The following is a 16,520-nucleotide window of genomic DNA, read 5'->3' as shown; positions in this document are numbered from 1 at the left end:
CCTACCACCTTCCCGCTCTCCCCCGAGCTCACCCCCATAACATGGTAGGTGGGCGGGAGCCGAAATTGGCAGCCCACCTGCCATATTTATATAAATAATCAAGAATCAACTGAGCTTGCTAACGAGCCAATTGACTCTGATAATATGCTGCCCATGCTATAATATGGTTGGCGTTGGTAGTTGGGTGGGAGTGGCCAGGCTATTTTAAAAAAAGTTTTTTAAAGGGTGTCATGAAGAGATGTTAATGTGTATAATGTTATTGGAAATTATGTTTTTAAAATAGGATTTTAGTGGGGGTCTGTGTTCAGGTGTGTGTCTGTATGTGTCTTAATTGGATTAAAGCCAGCTTGTCTGGGAGTTTTGATGTATAGTAGTTTTGGGATGTTAATTGGGTAAACAGTAAGGAGAACAGTAAGGTAAAGTGTTCATTGGCATTTGTTGAATAACCATTGCGAGTAAAATCTTGCACCTAGCTAGAAGAAGCCAAACAATGTGTTTATTTTTTCAGCTTACTAATAAAATTGGAGCTATGAAAGGGGTTTTATTGTTAGAACAGCTGAAGTCCAAAAGACCTGGTGATACAATGGAAAATTTACATTAAAAGGGAATGCTAGGTATTAAAAGAAAGGAGTTTGTGTGTGTAAGGTAGAGGCATTTAAGATCTAACCAGCCCGTACGCCTCCAACTCTTGCAAAGGAACCTCATTTGCAATTCGTACGGTCAAATGTGCCTGGTGTCTATTTAAAGTCTATGGGCTACTGTTGCTTTAGTGGAGATGTACCTGGGGGTGATTAATTTGGGGATTTGTTAAAAAATTATAGTTGTAATTTGTAGCCATGTGTATGTGTTTAATTTGTTGTTAAATTAATAAATGTTTCATTTAGTTTTATATAAAAACCTTGAGACTCAGTGGTCCTCTTTCTACTGAATTCAAAGCCTGCATCTGGAAACATACAAATTGCAAAAATGGATTATGATAGTTGTTTCAAGTTTCCCTCTGGGATTTGAACAACTCAGCCCTTACCATCGGCTGTGTCATAGTAAGAGGTGGGAAGAAAAGGGGGTACTATCTTCGGGGGGCGCCCTTTGCACACCAGGGGGCAGCCCCCCAAAGGTGGTACACACCCTTTTTTAACTATCCCAGCCCCCCTCCCCATTTGCCCAAGCCCTCCCTGCCCAATACCCTGGACTTATCTTGCTCCAGGATCCATTGAGCCTTCTTCTTGCAACGCTAATGAGCTCTCGGCGCTGCTGGAACTGCCGGCCAATATGATTGGCTTGCAGCTCCCAAGGGCAGGACTTCCTCCCAGTGAGGGGTGGAAGTCCCATTTTCAGGCTATTTAACCCACCCACAATGTGTTATGTCTGTGGGGTGGGCGTGCGTGGAGTGAGTCCGCTCCACACCGACTTTGTTTCGGGGAGAGGTGGTCAAGCCATCTACCTCCCCCCCCCACCACCCATAATATGCAGCCCATTGTGTCAGTATTTACTTAGGAGAAGAGATCAGCATGACATCCCAATGCACTAACATTAAATCAAGGACAGGGACTCATTAAAATTAATGTAAACAAAATAACAGTAATGAAGAAACTAATTGCATTAAAGAGTAATAAATCCCCAGATACAGATAGTCTCTATCCAGGTGTTTAAAAGCAGATGAGTTAATTGCAGATGCCCTACCTATAATCTTCCAAAGTTTCCTCAATTCAGGAACTGTTCTTTAGATTGGAAAATTGTATATATCACTCTCCTATTTAAGAAATGTGAGAGATGGAAATCAGGGAATTAAAGATTTATCTGTTGCTGGGAAATCAGTAACATCCATAATTAAAAAGAGTGACTGAATGCCAATGACCCCTTTAAGCTGCACAGTCCCAAAGTCTCCTGTGCAGCCTGTGTACAAGTTAGCCCTTTTAACACTGCACATGTGTGATCACACAAAATAAATGTAAAGGGCCTGCTCATTTAAACACATTGGCTGCACACTCTAAAAAGAAAATAAAAGGGCACGTTACTGAAAACGTGAAAAGTCTCAGCTGATCAGAGAATCAGCATGGATTTGTAAAGGGTTGGTCATGTCTGATGAACCTGATTGAATTTTTAGAAGAGGGTGATTAAAGTACTGGACAGGGAATATCTTTGGATTTTTTTTATATAGACTTCCATAACTTATTAGATAAATGTAATTCATAGGAGACTGTTAGCTAAAGTTGAAGCTTATTAAATTCAAGGCAAACTACTAACCTGCTGGGAAATTGCTGAGTGGCAGGAGACAGAGACAGGTATGCTAATTGGCAGGATATGACTAGTGATGTCCCATAAAAGTCTGTGTTGGAGCCTCAGCTATTCGCCAAATTTATTAACAACTTAGATACTGGGATAGAAAGCTGCATATCCAAATTTGCTAATGACAGGCAACACTGCCAGCAGTGTAGTTGGAAACATAAAATTACAAAGATATATTAATAGATTAATAATGCTAGTGCCATTGGGGAGGGTTTAAGCTAACTGGGCAGGGATGTGGGAACCAGGAGTTAAAACCAAGGTGCTCAGAATACTGGGAGATACAGATAGCACTAGTGTAGGAAATAGTAAGTTATTAGGTGGGTTCAGAGTAAAGGAAAAAGTAATAAAGTCTAAATTAGGGTTATTGCGCATGAATGTGAATACACAGAGTGTAGTAAATAAGATTGGTGAGTTACAGGTGCACATTGCCAGGGAATATGAAGTTCAGGCCTTAACAGAGATCTGGCTCAAAGAAGTGCAGGATTGGATATCAAAGATGTATCTTATCCAGTCCTAGCGTTTTGTCAACATTAAGTATAGATTAGACAGAAAGGAAAGATTAGACAGAAAGGAAAGGGGGAGGAGTGACGACATTGATTAAGGAGAATATTGCAGTGCTGGAGAGAGAGGATGTCCCAGAAGGCTCAAAGACAGAATCTATTTGGTTAGAGCTAAGGAACAAATAAGCTGCAATTACATTGCGTGGTGTAGTCTATCGGCCACCAATTACTGGGAAAGATATAGATGAACAAATTTGCAAGGAAATTACAGATAGGTGCAAAAATTATAGAGTAGTCATAATGGGGGACATTGATTGTCCAATTACAGACTGGGATGGTAGTAGTGTAAGAGGCAGAGAAGGGCAAGACTTCCTAGAGTGTGTTCAGGAAAATTTTCCAAAGCAGTATGTTTCCAGTCCAATGAAAAAGGAGGCACTGCTAGACCTGGTTCCTGGGAATGAAGTGGGCCAAGGGAAAAATTTTCCCCCTGTCGGGGGAGGTTGTGCAGGGGCGGGTGGGGGCGAACCCGATCGGCGCCCCTGATTGGGTGTGCGCCGCCATTTTATGTTGGCGGGCCATTTAAGGGCCGCTCAGCGTGTCGCACACCGGAAGCGCTGTGCACTCCCTGTGCGGGCAGGGGGGTGGATTCCCCATGAAAGAGTGCAAAAATCTCCCTGAGGCTCGGAGGGAGATCAGTTTAAGTTCTGGAATATTTAATATGCTAACTCTTTCTACTTACTTCGTACTCTGCCGCTCTTGCTCATCGTTGACCCTATGGCTCGCCAACCCTCTGGTTCACTGCCATTCCCACTTGTTGACTCTTCCACTCGCCGACCCTCCCTCTCAGTGCCTCCCCCACTCCCCGACCCACCTGGTCCCTGCCAATCCTGTTCACCAACACATCCCGCTTCCTGACCTTTGGTCTCGACGCCCCTCCCTCTCTCCAACCCTCCTGCTCATTGACCCTCCACTCACTACACACCCTGCTCCCTGACCTTCCTTCTCACCGACCCTCTTTCTCACTGAATCTCCCACTCCCCGTCTCTCCCACTCACTGTTTCCTTCTCCTGGTTTCTGGAGGTTTGCGGCAAGAGGCAGGAAGAGCAGCTTCGACTTGCAGGAGGTAATCCGTAAGCTGAAGAGTCAGCAAGAGGGAGGGTCAGTAAGGGGAAGGGTTGCAACGGCTAGGAGGGTCAGGGAAGTGGGGAGGCTACAAGCCGGGGGGTTGTCAGTGACTAGGAGGGTTGGTGAGAGAGAGGGTCGGTGAGAGGGAGGGTCAGGGAGCAGGAGAGGCCATTCCAAAATGGTGCCAATTGGGAACACACGCCTCTACGTCAGTACCAATGTGAAACAACTTTAAATCGAAATTCCCAACATCAAACACAAATACGGGCCCCTTTAACTGACCGACCTTAACGCGGAACAACATAAAACGGAGCTACGTAAAACAGGGACCTACTGTATTGGGAAAACCAAAGCCATGATCTTTGATTTCCATCACAGATTCTATGCCCTTGCCTCCTATTCCACCCTCCTTCCCAGCCATTGTCTCCAGTTGGAGCTGACTGTTCACAGGTTCAACAATCTATTGATCCTGGGCCGAGCTCTGGACTCCTTGTCTTCTCTATCACAAAGACCTACTTATACCATAATCACCAATCACTACCCCTGCCTCAGCCCATCTGCTGCCAAAATCATCATTCATGATTTTGTCTCATCTAGGCTCAGGTATTCCAAAGCTCCCCTGACCTAGCTCCATATTCCTTGCTTCATAAAAGTCAGTTTATCCAAAGCATCTAAAGCATGTCAGTTTATCTAAAGACACAGAGACAGAAAGCCAGAGAATGCAGATGCATGCGGAAAGCCTAATATAGTTAAGCAAAAGTTCAAGTCATGTCCACTGTAGAGCATGGAGATGATGATTTCTATGGTCCTCTCATGAAGAGAAGAATATTAGGACAGCATTTGACACATATGGATTTTCTGCATTGTTTTCCCAAGATGTGAGGCAAATGAATAGGATAACAGTGGAGTCTACTGCCATCCTGTTCATCAACATCTGATTGCTAGGCAGCTTGAAGTAAGTGCAGTTACAAAACATCTGTAAACGATCTGTTTCATGAATGATCTGGGCAAACCAGTCAACTCAATGTAGAGGTACTGAAATAAGGATTGTAGGTCTAGGATCACCATCAATGCCAAACAGATTGCAATGTATACAGGGCAGCTTCTTGGAGAGATCAGACAATAGTGCAAACATACAGTACAACCATGTCCACCCCCCTGCACCAATGTCAAATCTGTCCCCAATACTGGAATAGTTATGTTATAATTTGGGAATAAAATTGTGCCCTCATCTATATAAATGACTTGAAAAACAAAATAATTACTGTTTATGGAGCAGTATTGATAGCGCATGTAGAAAAATGTGAGACCAAAATCATGCGAGCCTACTGGCTGAAACAGGAAGTTAGCAGTAGATGGCAGCAGTGGTTTTCTAATGAGAATATTTATCGTAGTGTATTCAAGCACTCCTGTTATCTCTTTTGTATTAAAAGTGGAACGTTCTGCCCTCATTTGCCGCAGTTTCACAGAGTCCCAGCCCTCACAGTAGATGTGCTTTGCACGAAAAGGCAGGTTGAGGACCAAGTGAGTGTCACACGCCAGAGGCTCCATTCCAGAAAGGTGCAATATTATTTATTAATGCTGCACTAATTACATAGACAATTGAGATGAGATTCAATTCCCAGTCGAATTTTGTAGATTTTGCTTAATTATTGTCTAGGTATGTATGTATGCTCATCAATTGGTGTCTGGTCTAATGAGTCCTGCCCCAAATTATTTAATAATGATTTAGTCAGCTACCAACAAATGTTCTTAACAATAGCAAGAAAAAGACACAAGGTATTCATCATAGAACAGAAAAAAAGTTTCCACATAAATCCAGCTTTGTGTTTTAATAATATAGTAACTTAATTTCTAACTCAGTTCCCTTATTTTAATTTATTGTGTATTTCAGAACAACAAAACTGATTTAGGTGTCAATCTTGCCTCTGAGTCAGAGGTTGTAGGTTCAAGCTCCACTTTGAGCACATAATCTTAGCTAACATTCCATTAAGCAAATACTACACTGTTAGAAATGCTGCCTTTCAGGTGAGATGTTAAATCAAGGCCCCACTTTGTCCCCTCCAGGGGGCTGGTAAGGAGATGCTCAGTAACTGCAGGCTCGCCCTCTCTATCATTGTGTAGTTGGCTCATGACCATGATTCTCTCAGTCAATATCTTGGCAGCAGCCACATCACCTTCGTCCTTCACCAGTCAGCTGTACCTGGCATCTTTGGGCCAACACGAAGACCCAGAGGCTGGCTGGCTGACAGGGGACACCATCTATACACTTGGCTGATAACTCCCTTCCACAACCTGATCACTCGAAGATACAGCACCTATAATGTGAGCTGTGTCAGAAGCAGGAATGTCTTGGAGCAAACCATTGGCATCTGCAGCAATGGTTCTGCTGCCTGGATAAATTGGGGAACCCTCAAATGTGCATGTCCAAGTTTATCGTGGTCTGCTGCATTCTCCACAACCTAGCCATCCTGAAGCCATCCTTGCTACCAGGCCTTCAGAAGAGGAGGAGGAGGAAGTGGAGGAAGAAAAGGAGGAGGAAGAAGAGACAGAGAGAACACATCCGGGACTCCTTTCTCTCCAAACAAGCTGTCCATGAGTGGGTACTGAGAGTTCCATTCTCCTAAGATATTATCACAACACCACGGTTACTCCACAACCCCCTGACTTTCAATCCAACGGTATATACAATCACAGCATCCTTTAGGCCAAAGTCCTAAAATAAAAGTTGCCAACAAAATACAATTCCTTAATAATTTTATCCAATAATGTTTCCAATAATACATACAAAATTGAATGATTCACCCTTATGCATTTATTTGCCTGTCTAGTGCTCCTAGTCAGTGCTACCCTAGTGGCTCCAAACTGGCTCATGGAAGGTTGCTGACTTTCACTGGGGTGGACTGCAGATGGCCTTGCAGGGTGATCTCAAGCAGCTCTGGGCCTTGTGGGCCAGGCTTCGAACTGCCCCAATTTTGCATGGGTGGAAGCAGTCTGGTTTGGTCAGTTGAAATACAACAAGAAGAGCCATGATGGAGTGGCAGTGGTGGGTGTACGAATCCTGTCATTCTGTGTGAAGACACCAGGTATATGTTCCACAGAGTTGCTGGGATGGTGCCTCAGCAATCTGAGTTACCTGGTGGAAGACAGGTTGCTGGAACTGTGAGAGCCTGTATGCCATTTTGAACACAGGTATCTGCAGCCTTGATGGCAGCAGTCTGAACTCGCATAACAGCAAGCATGGATCTTACAATGTCAGTCTGAGCTTCCCGTGGATCACTGCAATGTTGGTTGACTGCTGTCCGTGCTGCAGTGGAAGGTGAGACATCAGCCATTCACACTGCATCATGGCTGGGTTCACAAGTGCTGTCGTGGAGTTAGCCACCACTTCCGTGTGGGAAAGGGTGGGTTCCAAACTCTGTGACTAGCCCTGGATCAAGTTGGTTCCGGATTCCTCCATGTTCCTTGACAGTGACAACAGGCTGTTTGGCAGACCTGCCAATGCACCAAGTATCTCAGTGTATATGCCATAACTGTTCTCTTGTACACCACCCTATTGAAGTCCTCATCTGAGGCCCGTGGCAGAACTTGCCTGTGACCTTGTCATCTGGTGAAGTGGCACACGCACTATCCTTTCCCGCTGGCCTGGCTGCAGCACACTGGTGCCCATGACTCAGCACGTGCTGATCCCGATTCAACACTACCCTTTAAGATCCGTGCACTGTCAATATCCGAGCAGGTGGTAGTGAGTAGATGGTATTTTCTCATCAGAAGCCTGGGCCAGATTTTGCAGTCCCGACATGGGAGCGCATTGTGCTGGGCGGTGAAAAAAATGGCGGCCCGGGACCTGGATCTGAAATTCTGGGCCCCATTTCTGGCATTGGCCATTTTCATCGGCACAGGAAAGGGTGTGGGTTGGGAGTCTGCATGCACAGTGGGAGATGCTAAAGGCAGTTGAATGGAGTGCTGATCCAGCGACTGTGGGCTTTGGACAAAGTCGAGCAGAGTTCAGAAGGTTGTGCAAACCAGGCCAGCACAGTGTAGTTGGGAAAAGGGGTGGGGGGCCAAAATGTTCTGAAAAGTGTGCAAGTAAGCAGGCCTTTGTAGTAAAATGAGCTGGAAAAGCCCAGGGAAGGTGAGCAGGATGTTAATTGTTCAGCAACTTCGCTTTTAAGTACATTTTGAGTCCTTCTTGATCCAACATGCCTGTCAATCACTTTCAACCCAGGTCCTACACCTGTGATTAAGCAGTGTGAGCATCCTGGAATAAATTTCTTGACAAGTTCAGGGCATCTGGCCCAAGTCTACTTCCAAGGAGGGGTTCGGGCAGAATATCTCTACCCAACGGGGCTTTGAAATTTCCAGGCGAGTACCGTGCATATGCGCACGTTGGGGCTCCCTCAGGGTCCCAACGCCCAACGGTAGCGAACATCTGAATGTTCTCTGCTAATTCAATCAGAAGATCTGGGTTATATAATCATTGCTGTTTGTAGGAACAAATGCGGAGGAAACTCCAGAACTCAATATTTGCTGGGGAAAAAAACAGGAAGTTTTTGCCCGCTGCTACAATTAGCAACAATTAAGCTGTTCTAAGCATCTACACAATCATTGATCTCAGGATGACAAACATTTTTGTCATCACACATCCGGTGGTTATCTTAGGTCATATGCAATATTTGAAACACCCTGGAACAGGGCAGTGGTGATGGTACCACTTATGACATTCATTCCTATAACATTACTATTGAAATGGGAGCTTGCAGCTAGAAGCTGATGACAACTGTTTACAATTCACGAAGCATTACAGATCCAGGCTTGTTTTCATCTTCATGACAATAGACAGTGTGCTAAGACTTCCTATTCACCCACATTGTCCAAACTGCATTTGGTTTTAATCCAAAAATTGGTGGCTCAAGTTAAAAGAATGTCGGTGATAACTAGATGTCATTGTTGATTATAGCAATTATGACCCTGTAGTGATGGGAATTGTAGATAGGATAAAGTGATGAATTCATTATTTCAAAATGTTTCATAATTCACACTTACTTGTTTACAACTGAACAAAAGCAGAAATTTAGGTGGTATAGGCATTATTTATAGATTATTTCATACTAATTAATATCAAATACAGACAATATCAATGTGGCTTCTTCTGCAGAATCTAAAATTGCGTTAAAAATAAAAGCAACCAATAAAGTATGTTTGTCTGATCCAAGCTCTGTTCCCGAGTTCCAAATCCATCCCTCTCCCTTTCAACAGTTTGAGATTAAGCCAGTCTGTTTGCAACATTGGTGTCACATTTGATCCTGAAGAAAGCTTCCAACCTCATGTTTATGCCATATCTAAGGCCTATTTCCACCTACATAACTTTGCCCAACTTCGTCCTTGTCTCAGCTCATCTGCTGCTGAAATCCTCATTCATGCCTTTGTTATCTCTAGACTCGACTATTCCAACATAGTCCTCGCTGGCCACCTTCTACCCTCTGTAAACTTGTGGTCATCCAAAACTCTGCTGCCTGTGTTTTAACTCATAGCAAGTCCCATCTCCCTATCACCCCGGCACTCGTTGAGCTACATTGGCTCTGGTCAAGCAACATCTTGATTTTAAAATTCTCATCCTTGTTTTCAAATCCCTCCATGGCCTCACCGCCTCCTATCTCTGTACTCTCCTCCAGCCCCACAACCATCCGAGATATCTGTGCTCCTCTAATTCTGGCCTCTTGTGCATCCCCAATTATAATTGCTTCACCAGGTGGCCTTGCTGTCAGTTGCCTAGGCACCAAGCTCTGGAATTCCCTCCCTACACCTCTCAACCTCTCTACCTCACTTTCCTCCTTTGAGATACTCCTTAAAGCTCATGTCTTTGTTCAAGCTTTTGGTCATCTTACCTAATATGACCAGGACAGTTTCTTAGAACAGCATGTTTTAACATCAACCAGAGAGCAGACTATACTAGATCTGGTAATGTGCAATGAGACAGGATTAATTAATGTCCTCACAGTGAAGGCGCCTTGAGGTAGCAGTGAACATAATATGATTGAATTTCACATTCAGTTTGAGGGAGAGAGGAGTGGATCTAAGACTAATGTTTTAAACATAAAAAAGGCATGAGAGCACGAAGACAGACCTAGCTAAAGTGAACTGGTAAATTAGGTTAAGAGATAGTTCAAGCAAAATAAGAGCTCATGGTGTAGGGGTAACATATTAGTCTGGTTGGTTTGCTAACTGAAAGCAGAAAGTAGGGATAAATGGGTCTTTTTCGGGTTGGCAAGATGTGATGAATGGAGTGCCACAGGGATCAGTGCTAGGGCCTCAACTATTTAAAATTTTTAGCAATGACTTGGAAGAAGGGACCAAATGTATGGTGCTAAATTTGCTGATGACACTAAGATAGGTAGGGAAATAAGCTGTGAAGAGGACATAAGGTTCTACAGTGGGACATAGATAGGTTAAGTGAGTGGGCAAAGATTTGGCAGATGGAGTAAAATATGGGGAAATGTGAACTTTTCCACTTTGGCAGGAAGAATAGAAAAACAAACTATTCTTTAAATGGAGAAAGATTGCAGATCTCTGGGGTGCAGAGGGATCTGGGTGGCCTGGTACATGAATCAGGAAAAGTTAGTATGCAGGTACAGCAAGTGATTAGGAAGGCAAATGGAACATTGTCATTTATTACAAGGGGAATGGAATATACAAGTAGGAATGTTTTGCTATGGTTGTATAGGGCGTTGGTGAGACCACATCTGGAGTACTGTGTACAGTTTTGGCCTCCTTATGTAAGAAAGGATATAAATGCATTAGAAGCAGTTCAGACAAGGTTCACTCGACTGATACCTGGGATGGGGGGGTTATCTTATGAGGAAACATTGGATAGACTATATCCGTTGGAGTTTAGAAGATTGAAAGGTGACCTTATTGAAACATATAAGATCTTGAGGGGTCTCGACAGGGTAGATGCTGAAAGGATGTTTCTCCTTATGGGAGAGACGAGAACTAGGGAAACAATTTAAAAATAACGGCCTCCTATTCAAGATGGAGATGAGAAGAAATTTTTTCTCTCAGAGGGTTGTGAATCTTTAGAACTCACTTCCCCAGAGAGAGTGGAGGCAGGGTCAATGAATATTTTTAAAGCAGAGGTAGATAGATTCTTGAGTGACAAAGGAGTCAAAGGTTATAAGGGGTAGGCGGAATGTGGAGTTGAGGCCACAATCAGATCAGCCGTGATCTTATTGAATGGCAGACTGGTCTTGAGGGCCAAATGGCCTATTGCTGCTCCTAATTCGTATGTTCGTATGTATGTAATATCTCCTTATGTGGCTCAGTGAGATACTTTGGGTACAATTGTCCCAGATTTGCACTAAGTGCGGTAGCGGGTGAGGTCAATGATGTTTTACCCGCTGGCTGCAATGGCGGCTTTTCATGCCATATGGTCCCAAATTCACCGTATTAATTATGCATTCCAGGGAAATACGCCATTTCCATGGTGGGCGGACTCTCATTCATCCACCACACCATCAGCTTGCCGCTTCATCACACCACATTTAAAGCGCAGCCGCACACACACCTCTGTGCTTCCAGCCCAGGACTGCCGCACGGAAGAGAGGATGGCCCCGAAAGGCAAAATGACTGCAGCCTCCCGCTTCAGTGACGTGTCCCTCGAATGCCTTTTGAACGCCACGGAGGCCCACCATGATGTTCTCTACCCCCGCTCTGGCTGCAGGATGGGCAGCTGCATCACCAATCCGGCATGGGAGGCGGTGGCAGCGGTGGTCAGCACCAATGCCCTGCAAAAGAGGACAGCCACCCAGTGCTGCCACAGGATGAATGGTCTCATACATTCTCATCACTCTCAACTCACAAACTCACAAACCCATCACATATCCACAGGCATCTCACACATCAAAGGACAACACCACTAACTCTCACACACACCCTCACATCTCCATCAGGCTGATATCCGCTCAAGCTCGTGTCCTCATCCTTCCATGGCTCTGCTCACCATACAAACATTCCACGCAGTGCCATGTGTCCTGCTCACACCTCTGTCATCTGTTTCCATGCAGGAGAAGCCTGCTCAGATCAGCAGCAAGATGTCCCAGACCCAGGGTGGAGTGGTCCACATTACACCCCTCACTTACTTTGAGGAGCATGCCATTGCGCTGACAGGTGAGGATAAGGATTGAGGATTGCGGTGATGGTGAGGTTGGTGGCGAACACCTTCATGAAGACCCTGCACCACATCATCCCTCTCTCAAAGCAAATGTGAGTGCTCTGTCTTCTGCTTTGGACTCTGCTGCCATGCACTACTTATCTCTACTTTGGTTCACAGGGAGCTCTGCCAAGTGGTGGTACCCTCAACCAGCCAGTCCCTCAGCTCCATCCAGGTCCTCACCTCCAGCCAAGAGGACACCTCCTCCATTGAAGAGGTGGAAATAAGTGGCCTGGAAGACCCGTCATAGCGCTTACTCACACCCTCCACCAGCACAGACACACACCTCAGTGGGACCTAGATCTAGAGCAGGCTTGGGTTCACAATCTGGTGGTCACCACATGGACATGTGTCCGCAGCAGCAGGAGGCAGGTTTGGCCAAGCTCCCTGGCACTGTCTTATGAGTTGTCTTATGAGGAAAGGTTGGACAGACTGAGCTTGTTTTCACTGGAGTTTAGAAGAGTGAGGGGTGACTTGATTGAAGTATACAAGATCCTGAACGGCCTTGAAAAGGTGAATGTTGGAAGGATGTTTCCTCTTGTGGGTGAGTCCAGTGACTAGGGTCACTGTTTTAAAATTAGGGGTCACCCTTTTAGGACAGGGATAAGGAGAATTTTTTTCTCTGAGGGTTGTGCGATTTTGGAATTCTCTACCTCAAAAGCTGGTGGAGGCGGGGTCATTGAATATATTTAAGGCAGAGGTAGATAGATTCTTATTAGACAAGGGAATCAAAGTTTATTGGGGTTAGATGGGAATGTGGAAATCAAAACACAAGAAGATCAGCCATGACCTTATTGAATGGTGGAGCAGGCTCAAGGGACCGAATGATCTACTCCTATTCCTATTTCTTATGTTCTTTATGTTCTTACGTTCACTCGGAGGACTGTTGGGGAGTAGGCATCTGTGAGATTTGAGTCAGATGAGGAGCCTCTGGATTCAGCCTTCCAACTCATCCTGGAGAGTCAGCAGAAGGTGTTCAACATCACGCAAAGCTGTTGGAAGCCCTCAACAGAGTGGCACATGAGTCAGCGGAGTGCGTCCGCATGCTCTCTGATGAAGTGGTGCCCACATGTACGTGTATGGAGGTTTCAATGGGGAGGATGGCAGACGCCATGGAGATCCTGGTCCAGCAGAATGTGGAGATGTGTGCAGACCTGCCAGAACTCATCAGATGGGTGAGTTCCTGCAGTGGCAATGCAAGAGGGAAAATGGGGAACCTCGATGTCCCTCCAGGTGCTCTTTCCCCTCAAGGAGTCAGGCTGGGACCTCCCGGCACCCGTAGGGAGGAGGAGTGGCAGCTGGACACCCTTGGGTCATCCACTCAGGAAGCTCAGAGCCTATCCTCTCCCTCTGAGTCCCCTTTGCCTGTGAGCCCCTCAGCCTCATCCTCTATAACCGCAGAGGGAGCAGCTGACCAAGGAGTGATTCTGGAGGGAGAAGGGGATGTATAGAAGGGCCTTTTGGAGCCTTGTGCAAGCATTTTCCACACATGCGGAGCCTTCCTCTATCATACTCATCTCAATATCCTGAGCATTTTGGTGGAGTTCGCTTTCAGTTGTCCATCTGAGCTCACCTGCATCTCTGCTCACCCAATGATCAGGATCCCATGCAGCACCTGATCTCGCTCACCACGACTGTTGTTTCACTTTTGATTTAGACGGCATGGTCTGGATTCACATTTTCATCAGCTCTCCCATCTTTTCCCCACCCTCAGTCACCCATTTCCTCTCCCCCATCACTGTTGACATCCCTGGCATCACCTTCCACCTCCCCTCCATTAGCTACCAGCCACAACCCTTTTCCTTCGGGGATATCCCTCTGAATGTGCATATTCCTGTCCTTCCCAAAAATCCCACCCCATCCACATTAACCTCCCCGATGCCCCCTTCTCTCCCAGTCGATCCTAGATGTTCCTCTCCCACCCCCTTGACCATCATCCATTGTGAGCATCAACGGTCATTTTCTAACTTCGGTGGTTTACAGCAGAGCCATGTCCATGAGAATCCACCCAGTAAGCCATGGACATTCCTCCAGTGTGCCGTTGCTGTCGGGCTCCAGCATCTTCTGCTCCCTGGATGTCCGCAATGTGAGCAAGGCCCTGCCAGTTAAGTCCCAACTTCTCCACTTCACTGTTGTCAAGACGTGTTCTGTACCGGCATGTTTTCCTTCTGACGTGGGCAGACAATCCAGCATGTGGGAGGATGAGTCTGGCGGGCTGGCCTGATAATGATATGTTGATGTATTACAATGAGGTTCCTGGTGTCTGATGGTGGAGAATGGGGCCTGCCATTGACAGGCTGAGTGGATGATCACAAACTGCTTTCACGGCATTGTGAAACCAATCTTTAGCCATCTCACGTATTGTCTGCTCACGCCACCGAACACACCCAATGCCAGCGGGCACGGATGATTTTGCCCTTTGTTTCATAAAGCTTCTGTGAAGCACCTTGGGATGTTTTATTACATTTAAAGGTGCTATATAAATATAAGTTGTTGCTGATTGTTAAACTTGTCAGTTCCAACATATTGTTGCACAGAATAGACAGGGTGAAGGAGCCACCTTGATTGGATTTTGTATGTGTTAAATCTATTTAATAACTGTTCTCATGGAACATTGCAATATTAAGTGCAGTGCAATTTGAGTTAGAATTTTTGCAATAACTATAGATTTCACTGTCCATCTTTATGTTTCTTAGTACAGCCAATTTTAAAACAAAGAAATGGACTAGTCTTCAAATAACACTGGACCCCGCTTCATCCGAGTTTTAATGATTGGAGTTCTCCATTTATTCTCAGTTCCCTGTAGCTTATATTATTAATAAATAACAAGGATGATCTTGGGTTATATGTAATATTTGAAACACTGTGGAACAGGACAGTAGTGATAGTACCACTTACAACATCCATTCCTATTTATTACCTTACTATTGAAATGTGAGCCTGCAGCCAGCAGCTGAAGCTGTTTGTAATTCATGAAGCATTACAGATCCAGGCTTCTTTTCATCTTTGGGACAATGGACAGTGTGCTAAGACTTCCTTTTCACCCACATTGTCCGAAACTGCATTTGATTTTAATCCAAAAATAGTTATGGTACCAATCATTAGTCGATGTAAGTCTTGACAGTTTCAGCATACGGCCCAAACTTGTCCTTGCTCAGAATCCATATGGATCCAAGACATTAAAACTCCAATTAGCAGGAAATGGGAAGCGGGTAGGAAGAGGTAATTAGAATGGGAAGAGTATTGTGTAGCATATATACGCTGGCTTAGGTGACTTGAATGCAAATAATTTTTCTGCACTTTAGATCCTTTGTAATTCTATGCAATATGCCCCCCACACCTCCCCCCAACCCCTACCAGGCCATGTAATGTTTTTTCCAGCAAGGCTGGCCATCTCGTCCCGTGAAAAGACTGATGACATCTAAAGTCCCAAAATTTGGAGTGGCATAGTGGATATACACTAATTTTGCTTCACAGTAAGAGAAAATAACCTGCTCTACCCCGCACAGTGACATTTCATTATGCTATCATATATATTTTTCCCCATTTCACACATTATGGAAGTAGCCTTCTCTAGTGTATCTTCTGAGATGGAAATGAATAAAAGCAGGCACCATTCTAGTCAGGCTGGTATTCAACCTTTCCTTCTACAGCAATTCTGCTACCTTGATTTCAAATCCCAAAAACGTCCTGGGGAATGTTGAGCCATGACAAAAATAAAGCCATTATCATACAAGGCACACATACAAACATAAACATATATAATTTCAATGTTGTATCAACTTAAAATGTTGTCCAAGGGTTTCTTGTAAAATAACACTGGTTTCTGTAAGATTATGTATTTAATTTGTGCATTTACATAGTGAAATTGTTATGATATGGAAGAAGCTGCAAGAATGTTGGTGGAAGACTCAATTGTAGCTTTCAAAAGAGAATTGGATATATATTAAAAAAGGAAAAAGTTGCAGGGCAATGGAGAAGAGTAAGGAAGTGAGACCAATTGTATAGCTCTTACAAAGAGTCAGCACAGCCATGATGGGTCAAATGGCTTCTTTCTGTGCTATAATAATTTATAATAATTCAAAGCCCAGTAAGATTTGATCCTAAAATTAATCAAATTACAGGTTCTTTGAACGAGAAAGGGTGATTTAATTAGAAATTCCACTTTAGCTACACAGATGGATTATGTTTCTCAATTGCTAACAAGTGTCAAAAACAGGTTATTAGACCATGCAAAGCCTCAGTTCAAGCATGGAGATTTTGGATACCCATGTTAAAAATGGTTTTAATGTTTGATTGCCTGACTATCAACAAGTTATTAGGTCAAAAAAGGGAAAGGCATTGACAGCAGTGGGCATGATTCAGATACTAAATGAGCACTTTCATTTGTCTTAACAAGT

The sequence above is a fragment of the Cetorhinus maximus genome, chromosome 2 (genome assembly GCF_964194155.1).
Source record: "Cetorhinus maximus chromosome 2, sCetMax3.hap1.1, whole genome shotgun sequence".
Lineage (NCBI taxonomy): Eukaryota > Metazoa > Chordata > Chondrichthyes > Lamniformes > Cetorhinidae > Cetorhinus > Cetorhinus maximus.
This window is presented reverse-complemented; position numbering follows the sequence as displayed.